The following is a 13895-nucleotide window of genomic DNA, read 5'->3' as shown; positions in this document are numbered from 1 at the left end:
GTACAGTAATAAGATATTTTGAGTGAGAGAGACCACATTCATATAAATGTTATTATAATATGTGGTTATAATTGTTCTGTTTAATTATTGTTGGTAATCTTGTACTGTGCCTAACTTAGAAATTAAACTTTATTGTAGATATGTATGGATAGGAAAAAAACATAGTAGATATAGGTTTTGGTATTATCTGTGGTTTCAGGCATCCATTGGGGGTCTTGGAACATATGCCCCACAGGTAAGATGCAGTCACATGTGTGAGTCCAGTTGGGAAGAGGTCTGAGCTGGAGACCTGCATTTGGAAGTGATCAGTCTCTAAAAGGTATTTAAAGCCATGAGATGGATGACTGATGACTCAATAGTAATAATAGCAGAACATAGACATGGCTCATAGTAAACAAATATATTCTAATCATTTTTCTAATTGTGTATTAATTCCTCTAGTCCACAGAATTCTATGAGATTGGTACAGTTACCCCAATTTACAGAGGGGAAGGCAAAGCCCAAAAAAGTTAGGATATTAGCCTAAGATCATACAGAGATCATCGAGAATGTAAGTATAAATAGAAAGGAGAATTCTGAATATACCTCTGAATGCACGGAGGTTAAAAGTTTAGAAGTCTAGGAGAAAAAAAAAAAAAATAAGCAAGTATTATTCCCAGAAGCCAAATGAGGAAAGTTTGACAATGAGAAGGGAAAGAAAATTTTAGGATAAGAAAAAGAAAAAAAAGAGGGAAACAATTTGGAAGTAAATGGTGACAGGAAATTGTTTTAGTGATGTTTGTGAGTAAGCAAAAGTGAATTGATAAATTACATGACTTAAATATTGTTAACTACAATTGTGAATTCAGTGTGTTTGATTATTTCAAGAGGTTAAATTTCTGACATGGTGTAAAAAATTATATTCCCTCACTAAACTTGTATACATTGAATAAATATTCTGAATTATAAAATTACTTGAAATAATATTCTCTATATACTTCAAATTATAGCCTCCTTCTAAACTTAATTACAAATTTAAAATGCAAAAAATAAGCACGCGAGGACAAGAAATTATATGAGATTTTTAAAAATATTAGAGATATTTAAAATATTAAAACTTACAGCCTGTTCTTAAACACAATTGGTGTACTTAATACTATGGGAAGGACACATATGTATGTGTTTGTGTGTGTTATAATCTATTCTATTATGTATTCATCACATATTTCAATATATATCTGGGGTACAGATTCATTTGCATTAAATTAAGGTAAGTAAATCTAAAGACGCATGGATAAGACGAAATTTCTACATGAATATTGGAAGCTGTATGCTGAATATGTGCAAAAATATTTTGCTCAAGACACTACTAAACACACTGAATGTAAGCTTCAGCTTTGTCTGCCATATTCATGTTGGGCCATAATCCTAACCTTCCATTTTAGAAGGTTTCACTTTTATTTTTTTATTTTTATTTTTTTAACGTTTGTTATTATTGAGAGACAGAGAGAGACAGAGCGTGAGTGGGGGAGAGGGGCAGAGAGAGAGGGAGACGCAGAATCTAAAGTGGGCTCCAGGCTCTGAGCTGTCAGCACAGAGCCCAATGCGGGGCTCGAACTCACAAACCGCGAGATCATGATCTGAGCCAAAGTCAGACGCTTAACCAACTGAGCCATCCCGGCGCCCCACAGAAGGTTTCACTTTTAAAATTCAATGTCCCACATTCCATGGACGTATATCAAGTTTCAACTTTAGCCAATTATTTTATCTCACTTTCATCTTTTAATGCTTGATCTGGGTAGAGGAGACTCCTTACTCTAACCCAACTTGAAAATACTTTCCTTCACTTCTTCATTTTTGTTTCCAATTTACTACTGCTTATTTGATTTCTGAAGCCTTTTGTCCTTTGTCTAACTCTGCATGACAATGTTAGAGTCACTTTTTTGAGTAATGACCAATATTTCTTTTTTTTTAAGTTGAAAAATACAAAGGAAAAAAGAAAAGTGAGGGATGTAACAACCACACTGTGTAGAAAGTGAAGCGATAATTTATTAATTATGTTATAGAGGAGTAAAAAAGATAGGTGAATGGGAAAATAAAGTCACATTTAAACATTAGAAGGAAATGCCTTGAATAAATAAATAACTTCCCTGTGTCAGACCTCTGGTCTTTAACCCTTGTCTTGCTTCAAAGTCAGTTGGCAATACTCTTCTTGCTACCAATGATGCTGACTCTTCTCCAGTCCTCTCTGAGCAAAGCAAAGAAGTCTCTTCTTCCATATTTCTTTCTAACCTTTAGTCTGGCATAAACTTGCTTTTTTTTCTTTTGTGGGGACTCTTTTGACTGACAGAATCTCGGTGTCATGACCCAGTATGTAAGTGTGTGTGTGTAATACATATATGAATATCTACTTTGTTTTTGCAGCCCTGATAGAGTAGATGAATAATTCTAGAACAATATAGATGCCTAAAGAAAAGACTTATGATTTATAAATTTCTGGACAAAACCAAACATAATATTAGTATTTCAATTTATAACCTCAGTACTTTGACAATGGTGGGAAGTAGAGACTGGGAAATAGAATTGTTCAGTTATGCTAAATTCTTTTTGGGAAAAAGCAAACAAATATATTTTTGTTCTTAACTTCGACAATTGTAGAAACATTTTCATTTGTATTTTTTACTTTAAGATAACTATTAGTTAAATGAAAATGCACTTCAATAGTAAAAAAAAAGGAAAACATAGCAAATAAACCAATATATTAACAAATGTGCATTAAATGGTTAAAACCAAGGCTATACAAAGTACAACAATATATTTTTTTTTTAGAAAACGTGCAAAAATTGAGAAAAGGTTAACAATGAAAGCATGGACTAAGATAAATTATAATTAAGATGGTGTTAGGATAAAAGCAAAGATGGCAATTTATATTTCTAAAATTAAATTTTGTAATTTCTTTGATGAAAGGAATAATCTGTGGAACATTTATAGTCATGATTTTTCATGTCTTTTGTTAAACCACCAAATATACAAAATAAAATCTGTTCAGAGGTAGAGGGAATATGTCAGGGGTACAGATTTTAATTTTTTCAATAATTTTTAAATATTTATTTATTTTTGAGAGAGACAGAGACAGAGTATGAGCTGGGGAGGGGCAGAGAGAGAGAGAGAGAGACAGAATCTGAAGAATCTATCTATATATCTATATTTGAATATATATATATAATGGAACACATATACACACACACACACGTACCACATCTTTATTCATTCATCAGGTGATGGACATTTGGTCTCTTTCCACAATTAGGCTACTGTTGATAATGCTGCTATAAACATTGGAGTGCATGTGCCCCTTTGAATCAGTATTTTTGTATCCTTTGAGTAAATATCTAATAGTGCAGTTGCTGGGTCATCAGGCAGTTCTATTTTTAACTTTTTTGAGGAAACTCCATACTGTTATCCAGAGTGGCTGCACCATTTTGCATCCCCACCCACAGTGTAAGAGGGTCCCCTTTCTCTACACACTCTACGAACAGTATCAGACATTCTTCATATTGGGGGGATAGAACAAAAAAAATCCATGCCCCGAGATAGCTTCTTGTGGGTATTCTGATCAGGAAGATACATGTTGTTGACAAGAGGCCAGATGCAAGCAAACTTTCTCCTCTAATTAGCTGAGTAGACCTTATTCAAGTTCGTTATCTTTTTTTATTTAGTTTCCTCATCTGCAATGTAGGTTATTTTGAGGATTAGGGTTGTTTTGAAATTAAATATATCAATATGTGTAAAGCACTTAGAACAACATCGGACACACGGTAAGTCTTGCATAAAGGTTGGCCACCATTATTAGCCCTCTTTTCATTCCTCATAATGTTTCCATCAATTGCTCATGGATTTAAACTAAACCTGTATGATTCAATAATGTTGAAATGCATAATTCATATCTTTTCCACAATGCAATTAAACTGGGGATTAATACAAAGCAACTTGAAACAAATGTTTATAATTGCCTACTGATTAGAGATTTTAAGATGCTCTTCTTTAAAATATTTTTATTTATTCCTCAGAGACACCTGAAATGTTGAGCATAGGTCTCCATTCTTTGCCCTCCATAATTATCTTTTAATATTTTCATTATTTGAATATTTTTCTATTTTCCCTGGCTTATCACTGGTAAGATTTTTGGCAACATCTGTTGTATGTTGCTTCCCTCGTGCATTTAAAAAAATTTTGTTTTAATCTTTATTTATTTTTGAGAGAGGGAGAGAGACAGCATGTGAGCAGGTGAGGAGCAGAGAGAGAGGGAGACACAGAATCTGAAGTAGGCTCCAGGCTCAGAGCTGTCAGCACAGAGCCCGACACCGGGCTCGAACCCACGAACTGTGAGATCATGACCTAGCCGAGGACGGACACTCAACCGACTGAGCCACCCAGGTGCCCCTCCCTCATGCATTTTAAATAGGATATTGCATTTTAAATTCCTTGCAATATTTCCATGTTCTATATTCTTCATTAAACTTACCCAGTTAACTTTTCACTTAATTTTGATCTCTCTTTATGCATCTCTTCTACTATTTCATTGTCTGTGCGTGCTTACCTTTTATTTATGATGTCTATTAATTCCATAAAGATTCTTATACAAAACAGCCTAAGGGACTATTTACCTTCTTCAGAGTCTTCTGTATAACATTCTCTTCTCTTTATTTTATAGTATCTTTTCATGCCAAATAGTGTTACATACATATCTGTGAGTGAATATATAACCAAAACAACACTTGAAGTTGGAGATCAGGGCAAGGTTTAACTTCCATCAGAATGGCAGCATTCTTGTATGATGGGTTAAGGTTGGAAGCAAAACCCTGCCATAGACAAAATCATCTTTATCTAATGGGCTCTAGCGATAGCAAATGTTTTATTTTCTTCAGACTACTATGGGATTATCTGAATTCAATTATAATTGATACATGTAGAGGACTCTGATAATAAAATAGGCCAAGGGTTTTCCAGGTATTCTATTATAGCCACAGCGACTTGCAATTTCAGATCTCTAGTAGCTCTAGAAACTGAACTGTTCCATGAATCCCCTGTGACACAATAAATGATTTCAATGACAGTGCTATCAAAAATCAATTTCTCTAATTCAGAGGATAAATTGGGGCAAAAATCTAAGGCTTGGGTGGATTTTTTTTCTCTCTTTTTGTGAGAAATAATCCACTTCATTATGTCAGGGATCAAGAGTGGTATTTACCTAAAGTTTAATATTTGAAAATAAAAAATATACTAATTTGTGACATCTTGGATGATGTTATACCTAGCTATTGAATGTTGTTTCTACAGTAGGAGCTCTTCTAATTACTAAGTAGTAATATTTATTACCCACAGTTTGCAGGTGGTGAAATTAAGGTACACATATGTAAACTAATTGGCCTGAGATACACCAAACAGTAAATGTCAGAGATGGTACCTAAATACATGCCCTCTGGTTCAGGTTCTATGTTCTTAAGTTATTCTAGTAGAATGCTCCTATGAAGGATGTCAGCCTGATCTGAGGGGAAAATAGCTGAAGCATAATCACCATAATCAGTCAATCAGAACCACAGCTTGAGATCCCCATTTCCCTTCAAGCATATGCTGGTCTGGGGGCAGCTGGGTAGCTCAGTCACTTGGGCTTCCAGCTTTGGCTCAGGTCATGATCTTGCAGTTAGTGAGCTCAAGTCCCAAGCTGTCGGGCTCTGTGCGGACAGCTCAGAGCCTGGAGCCTGCCTCAGATTCTGTGTCTCCCTCTCTCTCTCTGCCTCTCCCCAACTCACACTCTGTCTCTCTCTTAAAAATAAACAAAAAATTTAAAAAAACATGTTTGTTCCTTGAGTCCTATAATTTGTTGTTGGAAGTATACTCTGGACTCTAGAGCAGTGACATTGTTGACCAAATGATTACTGATGTAACTTACCAAAAACATTTGGTCATTTGTCAATTTTAATATTTTTAGCATATTTGAAATACACACACACACAAAACTTACAGTATCTTTAATTGTGGCAAATTTTTAAAGCACTTTCACTTTTGAAAAATAGAGAACCCCTTTTAAACGTTTCCTTGGTGTATGTCCATTTTATCAGAAAGTATTATAATGATTCTCTAGTGTATGTTGAGGATATATTTTTAGAAAATTTACCACACTGATAAAATCATGTAACAATTCATGCACTTATGGCTTTGAGTTTTTGCAATCTTGCAATTGCTGCCTCATAAAACATACTATGAAAAATATTTTCACATGTGGAACTATTTTGCTAAACTTATCTCAAGTACAAAATAATAAAGCTCAATATACATTTCATCAGGGATTATACATGCCCATTTTTTACTCTAATATATAGATAGTACATTGAAAATAAACCAAGAATATATTTTATTTAATATACTTTTTTTTTTTTAAAAGGGGCCGGAACCAGAGGGAGGGAGGCAGAGAATCCTAATCAGGCTCCGTGATCAGTGTGGAGTCTGACACAGGGTTCTGTCTCATGATCCTGGGATCATGACCTGAGCTGAAATCCAGACTTGTTTGTTCAACCAAGTGAGTCACCCAGGTGCCCCAATATATCTTTATTTCATTGATTAACAAAGGATTTTCTGAAATATTTCCTAATTGAGGGAGAAGCTAGTAAATATCCTAGACTGGAAATATTAGGAAATCTACACTTTAATCATACTGTATATGTTTTATTTTCAATCTTTAGCATTTCTTTCTATGTAAATTAAAAAAAAATTAAGGTTACTTATTTATTTTGAGAGAGACAGAGGCAGTGTGAGGAGGGACAAAGAGAGAGGGAGAAAGAAGATTTCAAGCATCTTCTGCGCTGCCAGTGGAGAGCCTGATGTGGGGCTTGAACCCACGAACCCTGAGATCATGACCTGAGCCAAAACCGAGAGTCAGACGCTTAACCCACTGAGCCACTCAGATACACCTCTGTGTAACTTTTAATAGTGTTTGCTGACATGGGCGTTCATTTCCATGTGACCAAATTATTAACTGTATATTATATCAGCCATTTTCATCAGAAAAGAAGAGTGTTTCCCCAGTGGTATATGTCTTTCTATCTATCACTATTATAGAAAAATATCCATAAAGAGTTTTAACACACCATTATATTTAGTGACATTTTGCAATACTGCATTACCATTAGATTTTTAAAAAATGTAATTGTGGTAAAATACATAAAACATAATATTACCATCTTAACAATTTTAAATCTACAGTTCAGTGGTATTGGGTATATTAACATTGTTGTGCAACCAATCTCCAGATCTTTGTTTTTCATCTTGCAATACTGAAATTATATACTCATTAGGTTATAATTCTCATTTCTCATCCCCCCGCCCCAGCCACTGTCAGCCATCATTCTGTTTTCTGTCTCAATGAATTTGGCTGCTCCAACGACCTCATTTGAGTGAATAATACAGTTTTTGCCCTTTTGTGATTGATTGGCTGTTGTAGCACATGTCAGAATTCCCTTCCTTTTTAAAGGTTGAATAATACTCCATTGCATCGATATATCAATTTTATGTATCCATTCAACCATCAATGGACATTTGAGTTACTTCCACTTTTTGGCTATTGTGAATAATGCTGCTATAAATATGGGTTTAAAAATATTTCTTTGACATCCTGCTTTCAATTATTTTGGGTATATATGTAGGACTGGACTATAATAATTATATTTTAAAAATAATTTGAAGAACCACCATACTGTTTTCCATAGTGACTGCAACATTTTGCATTTCCACCAATAGTACACAAGAATTTCATATTTCCGTGTCTTTGCCAAAACTTGTTGGTTTCTGTTTGTTTGCCCGTTTTTTTTTTTTTCTTTTTCTTAATGGCTATCTTAATCTTTGTGAGGTAGTATCTAGTATCTCATATGGTTTTTATCTTCTTGTCCCTAATGATTAAATGTTGGTCATCTTTTCATGTGCTCATTGGCTATTTGTTTACCGTGTTCGGAAAAATGTCTATTAGAGTTCTTTGCCCAGAATTTTTAGCCAAGTTTTGTTTGTTGATTTGTTTTGTTTTGTTTTTGACCATTGAATTTTAAATATCAGTTTTAAAAAGTTGTGTAGAGGGGCGCCTGGGTGGCGCAGTCGGTTAAGCGTCCGACTTCAGCCAGGCCACGATCTCGCGGTCCCTGAGTACGAGCCCCGCGTCGGGCTCTGGGCTGATGGCTCAGAGCCTGGAGCCTGTTTCCGATTCTGTGTCTCCCTCTCTCTCTGCCCCTCCCCCGTTCATGCTCTGTCTCTCTCTGTCCCAAAAATAAATAAACGTTGAAAAAAAATAAAAAATAAAAAAAATAAAAAGTTGTAGAGATATTTTTTTCCTAAGGCTTAATTTAAAAATATTCATATATAAGTGACAAATCACTAAATTCTACTCCTGAAGCCAATATTACACTATATGTTAACCAACTAGAATTTAAATAAAAACTTGAAACCAAAGTAAATAAAATAAATTACAATAAAATAAAATGAAACATTCTGCTAATTTTGATAGTTCACATATCTCAAAGAACAAAATAGCTATAAGGCAATGCTTTTTGTTAGTATTGGATTTATGGCCATATTATCAAATGATTTTGTTGGTAGTTTTTATATTTGGCTTTCATATTTAGATAGAATTCTATTATAAAATCATTCATTTTTACCTAATTATATAGGTGACAATGAATCACACCACAAGTAGAGGTGGTGTATGTGCTGTTTTCTTAACTGTTAGAATTCCAGTATTGACATTATCTTCACTTGTGGCTTCCTGTAGGAACATTTTAAAATTACTTGTTTATTTTTCCAAACTAAACTCAGGTATTAAAATTAATGAATCTACTTAAGTATATACTTTCTTGTGTACTTGATTTTGAGAATTGCTCCGTGGACCCCAACCCTTCAAAGTTGAGGATTTTTTTTTTTTTTAAGTCCATGGTGTTAGAATATTTAGGAGTAGAAATACCAATGTGTTCAAGATGGAATTAAACCTCTTGAGTCCATGGGACATACTAATTTTGTTTTCTCTTCAGCTTTGAATTCCCACTATTTAGCTACCTGGTAAATGTCATTTCTTTTTCCTTTTTGGAATGTTTCTTAGCATCACCATGAATCTGGTATAGCAAAAGTGACACAAATACTGTGTATTGGGGCAACCTAGGAACGGTTGACTCTGCTCCAAAATTTAGATAAAATTGTTCTTTCTCTGGCAGAGCTTTCCTTTATTTTATTTAATGTTCTTATATTTGAAATGATAGCAACACAATCCCAAAAGAGCAGTGAAGCTAGAGGGAAGCAGCCAAAGAGGCCCATGCAGTGTCTCTTTTGACCTTCAGTCCTGTAGATTTAATCAAGTTAGAAAAAGGTTTCCTAATTTATACTTAATCTAGTTCATCAGTTCTGTGGTTGTAGAATATCACTGTAACTGGAAACTGCAAATTCTCAGGTGCCACTTCAACTTAGAAGTGGAGTGCCATTATCTGAATCCTGTAAGATCTCTGGGCAAATTTGCTGCACGCGAATGACTGAGAACTACTGGAAAGTCTAAGTCACCAGGACTAAGCATAACATAGGGGTTTTATGTTATACAATTAGAGAATAAATAGAGTGATTTATTTTACTGGATTGTTGCTGTTGAATAAATACTTTACATGCCAATTTTTGGCAGTAGTTATTAGTTTGAAATCAGGGTTGTTTTTGGAGGTTCAAAATTATGACCATTTTTTGGCCTCCCTTTCAGGTGTAATATAGCCTCATTACCTGTGAATTCCAACTTTGTCAATTTGCCCACTTGCTGAAATTTCTTTATTTTACTACCCCCAAATCAATTCTGTGAACAATAACAGACATATACAGAATGATAAAGGTTTGAGTGGTCCAACATACTCATTCCCAGCTGAGGTCAGACATGGTGATGCTCTTCCTTCTTGTCAGCTCTCATACTGTAAACAAGAGGACTTTCAGTCTCTGAGTGATGTATTTTTTTTTTGCATTTTTGTACTTTTTGTTGGTGATGTCACTGCTCAAATGCCCCCAAGCCTAGTGCTAAAGAGGTATTTTGTTCCTAAGCACGAAAAGGGAAGAAAAAAAAAATGTGACTTATGGAGAAAAAGCTCTTTTCAGGTATACATTTTAGTGTTGTCGACTGTGAGACCAATGTTAATGAATCAACAACGTATACTAACTAAGGTGTCTTTAAACAGAAACACTCAACATGAGATTGTATATTGATCGGCTAATGAAAATGTTATGACCAGAGGTGCATAGAAACCTAACCCTATGTTTTCACCTGAGTAGTGTTTCAGCCTTCACCAATTTATTGTTCACATCTTTATAGAACATAAATGCTATGAATAGTAAAAATCAATGGTATATGATTTCACTTTTTCAGGTCTCTACCACTTTGCAAAAATAACAACTCCACCTAACGCTGTTTGGAGAATGTTTTGTTTTCGGTTGACCTAATCTTGTATGTCCTAACTCATTTTAAGATTGATTTAATATCTGACTTTCAAATATTTCCGGGGAAATCTTAAATAACTTGTTCAAATCTTGTTTTATTTTCCTCTAGTGATTGTAAACTTCAGGACAAATTTCATGTTCAGGAAGTATTTACTCCAAAAGATTACAAACATATCTCTGTTATTTGATAAAAATGAACGTATTCTAATTCTGATTTTTGAGGTACATGGAACAGGTGTAATCTACTCTTAAAATATGGTTTACCTACACTAGATGTTTTAAAGCCAAAGTTATTAAGAATATAGATTGATGGAAAGATAGGTTTTGTGAAATTATCTAAGCAAAATATAAATTTTCACCTTCCTGGGTTTCAAATGAAGACCTCTGACCATTTTCTGCCTATTTTTATACATGTGGACCTATACTGTTTATTTCCATTAGGTAATATAAAGTAATATAAAGCAGAGTTTATTACAAGGATCTATCCAAGCCACATGCTTTTGACATGTTTTTCCTTATTTTTTTTTATACAACCTGAGTTTATTGACACTGTGAACAAGGAAAACCATGACCTTGACAGAATCTACGTAGGGTCTCTAAAGAGGGAAGTTAGGGAAGGACGCTTGTAGAGTTTGTAGGACTGGACTTAGGTCAGGATGGACAGAATTTGTAAATCTGGCAGGTTGCTAGAACTGTCCGTGGTTTTTGGAACACATAAATCCAGGTGAAGTTACTGTTTCTATGGTCTTATCTTGGAATATAAGAGTCTGAATGAATTAGCATTCAAATAATATAAGTTTAGATAGTTTATATTGCATATTATGATTTGGTGCACTTAATCTATTTTGAAAATCAAAATACAGGTGTTTTTGTTTTTTGTTTGTTTTTACAAATTGTGGTTTCCATTTCTTTTCTCACTGTAGTATCTAGCATAGTGCTTGGATGGGCACTCAATGAATGGTTGAATGAATCAGTAAATTATTTTTTAAAATTTAAATCCAAGTTAGTTAACATATAGTATAATAATAATTTCAGGAATAGAATTTAGTGATTCATCACTTACATATAACACCCAGTGCTCATCCTAGAAAGTGTCTTCCTTAATGCCACTCACCCTTTTAGCTCTTCCCCCCACCCAACACCCCACCAACAACCCTCAGTTTGTTCTCTGTATTTAAAAGTCTCTTATGGTTTGTCTCCCTCTCTGTTTTAAAGTTGGAAGCATCACAATTCCAGACCTCAAGTTTTATTACAAAGCTATAATTACCAAGACAGTATGGTAATGGCACAAAAACAGTCACATAGATCAATGGAATAGAATAGAAAACCCAGAAATGAACCCAGAAACATATGGCCAACTAATCTTTGACAGAGCAAGAAAGAATAGGTAACTAACATTTAGCAAATTCCCAAACCATTTAGCAAATGGTGTTGGGAAAACTAGACCGCGACATACAGAAGAATGAACAGGAAGCCATCAAAAGCCTAGAGGAAAAAACAGGCAGCAACCTCTTTGACCTCATCTGCAACAACTTCTTACTTGACAAGACTCCAGAGGCAAGGGAATCAAAAGAAAAAATGAACTATTGGGACCCCATCAAGATAAAACCTTCTGCCCAGCAAAGGAAACAATCAGCAAAGCTAAACAGCAACAAGAGAATGGGAGAAGATATTTGCAAATGACATATTAGATAAAGGGTTGGTATCCAAAAATCTATAAGGAACTTATCAAACTCAACACCAAAAAACAAATAATCCAGTGAAGAAATGGGAAAAAGACATGAATAGACACTTTTCCAAAGAAGATGTCTAGATGGCCAAACGACACATGACAAAATGTTCAACATCACTCATCATCAGCGAAATATAAATCAAGACCACAATGAGATATCACCTCACACCTGTCAGAATGGCAAAAATTAACAACTCAGGCATCAACAGATGTTGGTGAGGATGCGGAGGAAGAGGATCCGTTTTGCACTACTGGGTGGAATGCAAATTGGTGCAGTCACTCTAGAAAACCATATGGAGGTTCCTCAAAAAAATTAAAAATAGAACTACCCTACAACACAGCAATTGCACTACTAGGTATTTATCTAAAATATACAGGAAGCCTGATCCTACGGGGCACATGCACCGCAATGTGTATAGCAGCACTATTGCCAATACCCAATTATGGAAAGAGCCCAAATGTCCATCGATTAATGAATGGATAAAGAAGGTATGGAATATACATAGAATGTAGTATTATTCGGCAATCAAAAGAATGAAATCTTGCCATTTGCCACAATGTGGATGGAACTAGATTTTATTATGCTAAGTGAAATAAATAAATCAGAGAAGACAAATATATGATTTCACTCATATGTAGAATTTAAGATACAAAACTATTGATCATAAGGGAAGGGAAGCAAAGATGACATGTTTTTCCTTATTAACTATTCATATATAAGTGTATTTCTCACTTTAATTCTTGGGGAGTGTTTGAGTTTAAGTTTTATTTGAATTTATCTTTTATCAACTAGAGATTGATGTAGGGCAGCAGACCTAAAATAGCTAAAATGTTTATTCAGTTGAAATTGTGGATTGTGAATTGACGGAAGCAAATTGACAAAATAATAGTCACTGTTTCCACCATTTCTTTGTCTGGCTCTAATATAGGAAAAACTCTTGTTTGTTAATCATTTAGCTTTATGATGGTTATTAGGGTTTCTTTTAAGATGCCCAAGGGAGAATCTGCTATTACCAACTTCTTTCCTTCTCACAGATGTCCTAAGGACAGGTAATCAGGTTAGATGGCCTATCTATGAGATTTGTGGTATTTTTAATTCAGTTTATTTAGGCATACGTTTCCTTATTTTTAATGGTGAAAGGTAAACATCTTATGATTCAGTTATTTGTAAATGCTTCAGAGATTAAGTATTCTATAACGATTTTGGATGATTTACATTTTAATTTCAGAATATCCTTTGGCTTCTCATAATTTTATACGTAAAAGTATATATGCCCAATTTATTTGTGATAGTTTTATTAGAATATTTACTGTAACTGTAACAAGAAAGATCATAAAGGGTGGCTAAATGCCACAATGTTTAAATTGTAAAACTTGGGGATATGGCAAGTTATTATTGTTATATCAGCTCTAATGGCAACTCTCTTATTTCTTGATTCAAAACAGAAGTAAAATCCCATAATGAAGTCAATAAGAATAATGTTGATAAGGGCATTTAACTTTTTGTATTCTAGTATGTTTTTAATCAATTAATTATTTTTTTTTCTCTTTCAAAGAACAATTCAAACAATAAGGTTCATGGTCTCAAGTCCGAAGATCTTATTTTAATATTATATATTGAATTTGATTCATCAGGATCCTTTAACTTCAGATGATAAGTGTTTGAACCACATGGTAATAATAT

The sequence above is a fragment of the Lynx canadensis genome, chromosome B2 (genome assembly GCF_007474595.2).
Source record: "Lynx canadensis isolate LIC74 chromosome B2, mLynCan4.pri.v2, whole genome shotgun sequence".
NCBI lineage: Eukaryota > Metazoa > Chordata > Mammalia > Carnivora > Felidae > Lynx > Lynx canadensis.
This window is presented reverse-complemented; position numbering follows the sequence as displayed.